This window comes from Ictidomys tridecemlineatus, unplaced genomic scaffold (genome assembly GCF_052094955.1).
Source record: "Ictidomys tridecemlineatus isolate mIctTri1 unplaced genomic scaffold, mIctTri1.hap1 Scaffold_212, whole genome shotgun sequence".
NCBI lineage: Eukaryota > Metazoa > Chordata > Mammalia > Rodentia > Sciuridae > Ictidomys > Ictidomys tridecemlineatus.
The window spans coordinates 388,684-399,775 of record NW_027521824.1 but is presented as its reverse complement, the minus strand read 5'-3'; the positions used below and the strand labels follow the sequence as shown (position 1 = coordinate 399,775).

General features: G+C 33.2%; 1 long non-coding RNA gene across 1 annotated transcript in view; it reads right to left on the bottom strand.

The window, feature by feature from the left end:
• Positions 1-4,888: 4,888 nt before the first annotated feature.
• Positions 4,889-11,092, bottom strand: part of LOC144373022 (uncharacterized) — a 143,386-nt gene continuing 137,182 nt past the window's right edge. Inside the window, exon 4 of the long non-coding RNA XR_013432826.1 lies at positions 4,889-4,955. This is a non-coding gene — a long non-coding RNA (uncharacterized LOC144373022). The remainder of the gene's footprint in view (positions 4,956-11,092) is intronic.

The window sequence follows — 11,092 nt, the reverse complement described above, 5'->3', positions numbered from 1 at the left end:
TGAAGCTTTTTAGGATCTTTTAGAATAGCAAAATTTAATGAGGCTTTTTTAAAGTTAGCAATTTAAACTCATGTAAGAATACAAATTCACAAGTATGACTGGGCAAATTATTTCTTTTCTAAAATAACACGTTGTTCCCCGCCCCCCGCCCACCCCAGGCTGAGTTCATGATCCTGTTATCAAAGTGTTACATTGATGATATGTTTATTGGAATATTTGGGCCCATTTCCCTTCCACTCAACACATGGATTAGCAGTTTAAAATAATTCCTTTCTATTAAGCAAATGTGTGACTAAGGCACACTTAAACAGCCTATTAAACCAATGAGATGACAATGTGCTATCCTCAGAGAAAGTTTAATTTTTGAAGTAATTAATTACACATACCACAAAATGTCTCAGGAGAACATTTTGACTAGGCCTATAAACTTATCGTGCAAATAATTATAGTATTTTATTTGAGGCAAAGATGCTGATTCATCATTAGTAAGATGGCAACAATTTATTTTTGTGACACTCATCTTTCCAGTGGGGAAACTACTGTCTGCTATATATTTATTTAATTTAAAAAGTCGATTAGTTGTTCTGAGGTTTTAAAACTGATATAAAACTGTGGTTCTAAATCACGGTATATGCCTTTTTTTTTTTTTAATCTCAACAAAATCACATAGGCATTTGGAAGGGGAAATTGTGACTATGGTTTCTGTTTTCCTTTTCCTATTTATGGGTCTAGTTGCCCTGATAGTCTACAATAGTAAACGTCTGATGCCTAGAGATATCCCCAAATTTACTCACATGTGCATATCATTATTGAGGTAGGCTACCACCATAAGGACTCCTTTCTTCAAACTCTTTCACCATATTACAGAAGAAGTAGATAAGACAATCTGGTCAGTGGTTTTAAAACTTTCAATTATATCAATTTCTCAAATCAAAAGATTCTTCTGATGTTTTCTGTAGTGCTCAGTGTGAAGAACACAGGAGTGGACAGTAGAAGGTTCTGCAGAGAAAAGGGAAACACCTCACTATCTTTTATTAACCTTGGAATTTTGGACAAGTCACTTAACCTAGTTTCCTCATTTTAAAAATTGGTTGTTAAAGTGATTCAATTAGGGAAAAAAAAAATCAACCATGCCTGACATGTAGCAGGCACAAATGCTGACTGCATCAGAATGGTTTTCTTAGAGATAAAATAGGTCCTTTTTTTTTCTTTCAGATAATGTCATTTAATAAAACTTTATGATCCTTCTGATTAACTTAGCTATGTTCCAACTAATGTTTTCTCAAGACCCAGAATTAATACAGATGAGAAAATCTTAACCTTTAGTGTGCTTAAGGATCATCCAGAAATCAAAAGATATTTTAAGGCTTTTTATCCCAATTTTCACATTTTGAGAAATATTACTTTAGATTGCTGATTGTACACTGAGCTGAAAAGTGCTTTCATAATTTTTTTTTTTAATTTTGGTAGTAGAGACTGAACCCAAGGGTGCTTAATCACAGAGCCACATCCTCAGCTCTTTTTATCTATTTTGAGACAGGACTCACTAAGTTGCTTAGAGCCTCAATAAGTTCCTGAGGCTAGCATGAATTTATAATCCTCCGGCCTCAGCCTCCCAAGTCACTAGGACTATAGATATGCACCACCACGCCTGGCTGAAGTGTTCATTTGTAGAAACATTATGCTCAATGTCTTCCCTCCTGTTGTCTCTTGCTTCCTGCAGAGAGGTTCTCCACTTGTTTCCCTGTCACCAGTCTCTGTACTTTGCCTGGATTCCCTGGGAAATTTTGATTTGTCAGTTATAGACAGAGAGTAAGCCAGTGTGGAATGAAAAAGTGGTGTGCCTAACCCAGACAACATTTGACAGAATGGCTGGGTACATAGAATATACTGGATGAGGTCATGTAACCTTGTCTCCTTAGGGAGAGAGCATGATGCACAAGAAAGCAGAGAATCTGACATTCCAGCTGGGTTTTTTTCCTGTCACTAAATATGTGACTATTTCTAAATTTCTTAGTCACTGTATCATGACAGTACCTTCTCTGGTTGAAGGCAAGATCCTAGGGCTTAGATCAAAGTGTCTCTCAGGCTTCCTCACATCTCTAGGACCCAGGCTTTCCATAAAAGGGCAGTGGGTACTCTACCTGAACACAAATTCCAGAGATACACATTTGCCATGTTTTCTTAGGAAAATAATCACTTATGATTCATTATCTCCTGGCACAATTCTACCTATGAAGTATTTTGAGAAGTACCAGACACCCAGATGTCTTGGAAACAATTTAAATGTTACTATGAATTCACATAACGCTTGCTGTGTGTGTTCAGGATTTTTATTTACTTGGATTTATTGTGGGGAGAAATTAAAACGATACAAATCTGGAGGGGGGCCTTGAGGTAATCATATCATAGTTGTAATGCTGTTAGTGAAGCGGTTTGTCATAGTGAAAGGTGTAGAGCAGAATCTATAGAATTGCTGAACATCTATTGTAAATGTGATTAAGCTTCTTCACACAATCTCTTAAATAAACTAATAAAGACATGTTAATTCATATACTTAACTGCAGTATTTTCATATAACAAATACCTCATGATATAGAAGTAAAGAACGTAAAATAATGAGATTTTTTTTTATGTATGCCAGGTAATTTACCTATGTAAACAGTCTTTAAAAAAAATAAAGAGGAAAAACAATTTTCTGCTTTCAATACTATTGTGAGTTATGGGAGTGAATTTATTTTATGTTTTTTTTTTCCTAAAGTGGTAGACTACCAAATTGATAATAGTTTGTCATTATCTGTTATATAATTCAACTCCACATGAGAAACTGAGTGAACACATTGGACTTTGACTGAATATTTAAGATCCTGATATCAGGCGTTCTGCATAGGCCCATACTTGTCTGTGTGGGTAGTCTGACTGCTTGTGTGCTATTGATCTTTGCAGAGCATTCAGGGAGCTGACATCAATGCACGCAGGAACCTAATACTCTTAACCCTTTCCTAAACACATTCTTCAACATGGAAAATATTTTCAAATAAGTAAATGGGTCAAAAAGAATTGTAAAGTACTTATATTTTTCATGTAGAAATATGTGCACACAGGCAATTCAGATGCAAAAGAATTTTTGTTTGAATTGTCTAGTTAATTGCCTTAATTCTCTGCTTTGAACATATAAATATTACTTAGGGTAGAAGCAGCAGACCATATAAATAAATTAATCAATATTGATTAATTCTTCCCCTTCAGCTTTATCTTAAACTAAGGTTAGGTTTATGCTTCTCCATAAGAAGTGAAGATTCAGATGTCTAGGGATGGTCTTCAATGTTGTTCTGGCAATGTGTAACGGGGAAGTGTGTGTGAATGTTGAGTTTGGGAGGGAAAATGTATTAACAGACATTTGTAAGGAGTTATCCAATATCAGAAGAACATTTTACAAATAGTTTTTAAAGGTAAGCTAAAGTTTAACCTGTCCATTAACAGAAAATTATTTTAGAATTTGTGGGGATAATGGATACTGGAGCTAGTCAATGACAAGATCAGTGTGAACAGCTGAATTTCTTACTTGAGAGAAGAACAGAAGTGAGGGAGAGATACCCTTATGGAAACATGGCATTGTGTGCAAGAATGAAGTATGCATATTTTCTACATTTTTACCTAAGCCACAACTATGGATAAAGAAGGAAAAAAAATCAATTTTTTAATAGATTTACAGAAGTTTTTGTTGACGAAAACAAATATTTCTTTCATAGTAACTTCTTTTTTGTCAGGAGCATAAAAAGCACTTTGGTGATATTTTTGGTTTTCAAAGAGAAACTTTGCTATTTTGCTGAGGAAATTATATAGTGTTCTGTGAAAACTGCCTTACAGCAAGGAGTTTTAGAAAAGATGGGAAGGAAAAGCCATGTGAGATGTTTTCATTTTAGAAGTAACCTCTGTTTCATTGATTCCAACAGAAACCACAGAAAAAGAAATAAGAAATGTTTTTTTCCCTCATAAGACAAATATATCACTCCCCAAATTCTTACAAAACCAACTGAGGCAAATTAGGGGTTTCAAAGCTAGTCACCTTATAAGTTGTTCAGAAAAAAATTTGCATTTAAATTGCTCTGTGCAGCTACCTTGAGGTTTTCCCCTGGAATGTTTATGGCTCTTTTTTTTTTCATTAATACTTAAAAAATACAATTTCATAACCAGTGTATTACTACATCTAGTTGTGTTAAAAAAAGGGAACTTCATTTCATAAAGTAGAAACATTCAAAGTGGTTTTGGGCAACCAATCACTCAGTCAAAATACTAGAATTCTTCATATTGAACACTTAATAGTAAAGTTAATCTGAAACCATATCAACTCTACATTTATATTATAAAAACTCGATCATTAATAGCTCTATCAGAGAGAATAACTTGTGCTCCTACACATTTTATCTAGAAAAGTGAAGATATACAGAACTTCTTGGAACTTTCCCCCAAAATAGTTTATATATAAAAATACAGCAGATTTTTTTAACAGATAAATCTTAACTATTTTTTTCAAATAACTTGCCTTTACATATTCAGAAATGTAGATATAAGAAAAATACTAAATGTGCAAAGTGCTCTTTTATATGTACATTAAAAAAATACAATGTAATAATAGCTTTAAACATGTCAAAGAATCATAGGAGGGAGAGTCTTCAATGTCAGAAAATCTGGTCTGATTAGAGCTTTTGCTTGTAGAATTGTAAACAAACTTTTTAAAATGCTGAGAGTTTTCTCAGTTCTTTCCAACCAAGACACTCTCAAATACATCAAGTCCTGCTTTGAAGTAAACCTGAGCTGAATTAATGCTGTTCAACACATATGACAGGGCTTCTTGAAGAGTCTCATTTGATGTAAGTGACTTGCAGTGTTCCCAAGCCTCCATGAGTATAGAAAACTGGCTTGTCTTCTCATCAGTGTGGTACAGGATGTTTCTGAAAGGAAAAAAGGAATATGTAAATGTTTTATGCACAATGCCACTTTCATATCAAACACCGTAATGAATACTGCCAGAAGCAGTGTTGTTTGCAATATATGAAGACATTATAAAGGTAATATTGCTATTTTTTGATACCTAATGAATTAAGAGATTGAGACATTGACCATTAGTAGTTTCCCATTTTGATGACATTAGAGGAGATAATCAGACATGGGCCTCCTGATGGAAGTATGGTACATTATGAAATAGCATAAACAATTTTGCTAAAAAAGAAAAAAAAATGATGTGTATCTGATGAAGCTTCCAAATTTAATTGCTAATAATTCAAGGGACAGAATTATGCTAAATCATAGCACAGTATGTTCTAGAAAACCACAGACTGCAACAATATCTAGACAACCAATAACTCAGTTTGTTCAACTACTAAATTTCATTTAAAAAGTAGAGAAAGGAGGAACCTGTAGACCAGAGTTTCTCAACCATGTCCTACTAACACTTTGGGCCAGATGGGTCTTTACTGTTGTGACTCTCCCATGCACTGTGGGATGATAAGCAGTATCCCTGGACTACATGGGCTAGCTATTAATAGCATCCTTCTTTTTGTATCAAGAAATGAAAATGTGTGCAAACATTGCCAAAATATTCCTAATAGGGCAAAAGTAACCCCAATTAAGAACTAGTGTTCTAGACTAAAAGAAACATGTCAACCAGTCACAAAATAAAGATTTTGTTAGATTTTATGCAAACAAATACATTAATATGGGAAGTACAAAATTGAATGTTGATTATTGATTGATATAAAGCAATTATTAATATTTTAGATATCATGGTATCATTAGCATGTCTTCTAAAATTGCTGTTGTCTTACAATAGTATGTAAAGTAATATTTGCAAATAAATGTTATGATTTCTGAGATTTACTTTAAAAATACTTGGAGGGAAAATATAGAGTGGAGTTATAAACAGTATATATAAAATAATATGAACCATTAGGTAATAATTGTCAAAAGTGGGAAATGAAATTTATTATACTATTCCCTCTTCTTTCTTACATGTTTGACATCTAGAATGACATTGTCTTAGTGTGTAATATGATGGTTTCCTGATACTTAGTCAAATGATTGAGAAAGATGAATTTAGGTACACAATAGCATATTCCTATAATCCCAGCAGCTCAGGAGGCTGAAGTAGAAGGATCAAAACCAGCCTCAGCAAATTTGTGGCAAATATATTTCCAGAGCTTAAAAGTAAACAGATATTTTCAAAAGTTGTATCAAATACTTCTATTCCTTGAGGACATATTGCTCAGCTTGCTCACAAACAAAAATATTATAATCATTATTATCAAAACTCTTCATTAAATGAACTGTACCACTGCAGTTAGTACATTATGAAGAACCTACTTAATGTTTCTTAGGCTATTACAGTGATTTTCTCCACTATTTAAAAACCGATATAAAGTACATTCATATTTATACAGTCTATGCCTATTAAATTTTAGATATTAATATTCAGTCAAATGATAAGATGATATTAATAAAACATGCTCATAAAGGTTACAGGATTGATCCCTTGATGACAATTCATTCAATCATGAATAGTCTCTAATATATTTATGTAAAATTTTAGTCCTAACTACTGCAAAATATCTAGAAGAGAGATAATATGGAAGAATAAAAATACATCCTACAATGAATGTCCAGGTATAAAGAACAAAAAATACAATGATTATAATTACTTTTTAAATACCCACATTTGCTCTTCCTAACTAGGAAGCTACATAGTAACATGCTTTTATAATGACTGTAAACATTCCATGTGAATAAAAATGAATCTTTTTTGCTTTGTGAAATTCTACAAGGAGCTAACCACATTTTCCATATGCTACGTGAATCGAGTAGTAAAGTTATAGCAAGCTATTATACAGATAAACACTCATATCCATTTCTACCAAAATTGGATACAAATTAGAATAAAACTACAGATACTGAGATTCTAGTTGAGTACAAGACACTAAAATGTTTTCATCTCAATTTACGAGAAAAATCTTCATTTGTGTAGATGCCGATGTAACTTAAGTTAGTTTATCATTATTATAATAACAAAAGCTCATTTTCCACCTTGAAAGACTGCATTACCTGAAAAACAAATTATGGATAACAAAAATTTAAAAAATCTTTAAATTTTCATTAGATGGATCATTTCTCCTACTGATTTGCAGAAGTAGCTCACCTTTTCCAATTTCTTTGTGTGTGTGTGTGTGTGTGTGTGTGTGTGTGTGTGTGTGTGTACTAAAAACCATATAGCTTCCTGCTTACATAAAATAAAATTCTGCATTTTCATTCCTTTCTGAAAGGTAGCATTATGTTATTTTATTTTTAATATTTGAACTAAGCCTAAAACAAAACCCAGGTAATGCTTAAATTCCATCACATATATTCTTACATATTTCTTAGTTCTGAGATCTTTCTTATATACTCAACCATTAAACTTACATATTCCAGGATAATCTCTGAGTACCAAAACTATGACTGTACCATTTTTAATATGCAAATGCTTCTTTTCTTTTAAATATTTTAGTTAAATCAATGCTTCTGATGGTAACCTCTAAATCTTCTAAACATCTTTGTATTACCACGTGATGCCACCAAAATTGAACTTTAGTCCAACAAAATGCAGAGATTTCAACAGCATATCTGTATCAGGCTGCTTAAATGTTTCTTCTTTCTAATTACGGATCAATATTATTCCAATTAGGTCAGACCCGGAATGGATCCATAGTCTGTCAAAAGTCACAGGTCTGGAAGGAAAACTGAGTGGAAGTGAAAAAAAATACATTTGAAGAGTTTCTATGTCAATAATCTGTACTTTACAACCACAAAAATGTATACCACTTAGTGAACCATTCATGCTCTTAGATACATCTGCTTCAGTACATTTCAGAAAGTTTCTCTACATAAAGAATGGACTGTATTAGCATGGCTCTAAATCAATAAATCAGAATCCTATTTGCATACACACAACATGCATCTCAGCATGGCATGTAGAGAAATCAGACCTAATTAAAATATTATTTAATTGAAATCATTTTAGTAGCTATCATGTTTAAAATAACATTAATTCCACCCTCATGCCTATCTCCCCTCATCTGTAACAATTTGGATCTTATAAATGTAATTCATACAGTCATCCTGACCCCCACACAACACAAAGAGACTACTAAAAGGAAAGTGTAATACATTATTGATGACACTAATGAAATTACAACACACATCACTCATTTTAATGGGTCTGTTTCAATGACACATCACGGTGACCAGGAAAGAGCAGTGCCAAACTCAGAAACCTAATTAATAACTCCTGGCAGCATTGGTGAGGGAGATGAAGTGTCTTTACTCAACTGACAAATCTTTCCCATTCAACTAATGCAAAAGAAAACTGGAAAAAAATGAATTTTGAAATAAAGGCATTTAAAATCTTCATGAGTCATTACCCTGTGTGTGAATTAGCAATTAATTATGGAAATGATAACTCTCTTTCAAATATTCCTTTGTATATTCATCAATGGCACAGGATGCCACCCATTGTAAACCTGAATTAACATTCATTATACCTCATGTTGAGAAACTCTTAATGAAATCACACTAAATAATAAGTCATGTCTTGCAAAGCTGATTGTGTATACATGCTGAATGCAAAGAGAAAGGGCTAGCTCTAGTTCTCATAATTGTTTCTAATTATTTTAGGGATTGTACTAACTGTACTCCATAGTTAACAGTGGACTATTATATTTATATCAATATTCGAAAAAAATTATTTGACTTGGATGAAAATTCACTAAACACATGTCTACCCTATTTAAAGTGCAAACAAATATCCTTTCAGTTAAATTTGAATTTTGTCTCTCCTAGTCAAAGCAGAAGGAAAATTAAGACCATGGTTGATATTGTCAAGTCTTAAACTTATGCTCCAGACATCTGAGACAGAAAGACATGCATGGTAGATGGTTTGAAAAAATGGACTGGGGATCTAGCTCAGTGGTAGAGTGTGTGCTTAGCATGCATGAGATCTGGGCTCAATCTCCAGCACCAATAAATAAACAAACAAACAAATAAATAAATTTTAAAAATGGCTACAATGAGTCCTCTTTCTGTTATTAGACTCCATTAAAACTTGACTTTGCATCTCATTCCATCAAGGTAAAGAATTTATTTGAATGCTTGAAACTGGTTTGGCCTTAATATTTGCTTTGAGAAATAAGTGTGGCATACTTACTATGCGAAAGCCTCAATAGATCCTACATGCTGCCGTTCTGTCTCTTCCCCAAGCTATTGTGAAATTCATACTGGGTTACCTGCTGGAAGAACAGGTACCACACAGAATACCGAAGACCTGAACAGCGAGGCCTTCCTTTTCCAGTTAAAAATCAGATGAGTTGGTGCTCATCTTGTTAAGACAACCAGTGCTCACTGATTACAGACACAAACACAGCTAGGACAGAACCTCTCCATCCCAGACCAAGAACCACACAACTGACTTCAGCCTAAATGGTCAAGCTAAAGAAATATGGACAAAATAAACAATTATCATTTCAAGCCACTAAATTTTGGAATGATTTTCAAAAGATAGGTGATATAATTTGGTAGTGCTTCTCTTCCGGAAGAGAAAGGTTTATGTTGATATAAGAATGAGTTCTCTGTTATCTTTTAACACATTGACAGGGTACAAGGTGTAGTAGGATTATACAAGTCTTCAAATGACCAACTAAATTCAGAGAACAATGAGAAAATCATGTCAAACAGTCCTCATGAGGTACACATTACAAAGTTTATTTGTGTTGATTCATTCAGTTTTAAAGTTGTTTACAGAGTGCCAAGTGGGATATTTTTTTTCATTAAACACACACAAAGTCAACCAACATTATGAACTGAATATTTGTGTTCCTTCAAATTTATATATTGAAATCTTATCCCCACAATGTGATAGTACCAGGAAATGAGGGCTTTGGAAAGTAAATAGGTTTAGATGAGGTCATGAGGGTGAAACCTCCAGCAAAAGACTATTGCCATTATGAGAAGAAAAAGCAAGAACACAGCTTCTTGTCTACACTATGTGAGAATACTGCAAGAAGGCAATGGTCTGCAACCCAGGAAGTGGAGTCCTCTCCAGAACCCAACCATGATGGTGCCTTGATCATAGACTTCCCAGGCTCTCTACTGTCAGAAGGACATGTGTATTGTTGAAGTCATCCATTTTATGCTATTTTGTCTTAGGAAGTCTAAGTTAAGAAAATTATATATATATAAAGTATAGATCATTTTGCTGTGGTATAGCCCAAGAAATGGACAAAAATTATCCTATTTGTTTCCACTCTTATTCTGCTATATTTTATATTTAATATCAAAGATAAACAACAATTTTTCTATTTAGTTATTGTCAAGACATCTCAGTCCACATAACTACATTGTTTTTCAAGAGAAGTTTCCTGAATAAGAGGTTATCTTTTAGGATATTTCAGAAAGACTCTCCTTCCATGCGATAGAGTACATGATGGCTGGCCAACAAGAAAAATTATATTTTTACACTTAGAAACCTTCTGATAATTCCAAAGGGGAAACAGAAATTATATGAAGATTATCACAATTCTTAGAACCTTCCAGAATTTTAAGAAGATGGTAGTACTGTTTACTACTTATTTCATGCTCACATAATTGGTTTCTTATTTTAATTGGTCTCTTATTTTTATTTTTTTCACTGCTATTACTTACTTTCCCACCACTAACGAATGTATGACCTGAAGCTTAATATTTAGATAACTTTCTTTTAACTTATTTGGAACCCATTATCTCTTAGTATTTCAACTTTCATTCCATAGAAAAGACCTTTACGCTTCAAAGACAATTTCACTTGAATACCCTAAAGGTCTTTTGACAAATAATAAAGATGCATTTCCTTTACACTTACACCCCAAATATTTGCATTTGCCCTTTCTCCATTATTCTTTTAGCTACTTTCATTAACTCTGGTAAACAGTAATGCCCAGGTCAAAAAAAGGGCAATTCAGGTTTTTCTTTCATTTATATTTGATTCCAATGAGAAGGATATGATGGATTTGTTTTGGAAAGTTCACTC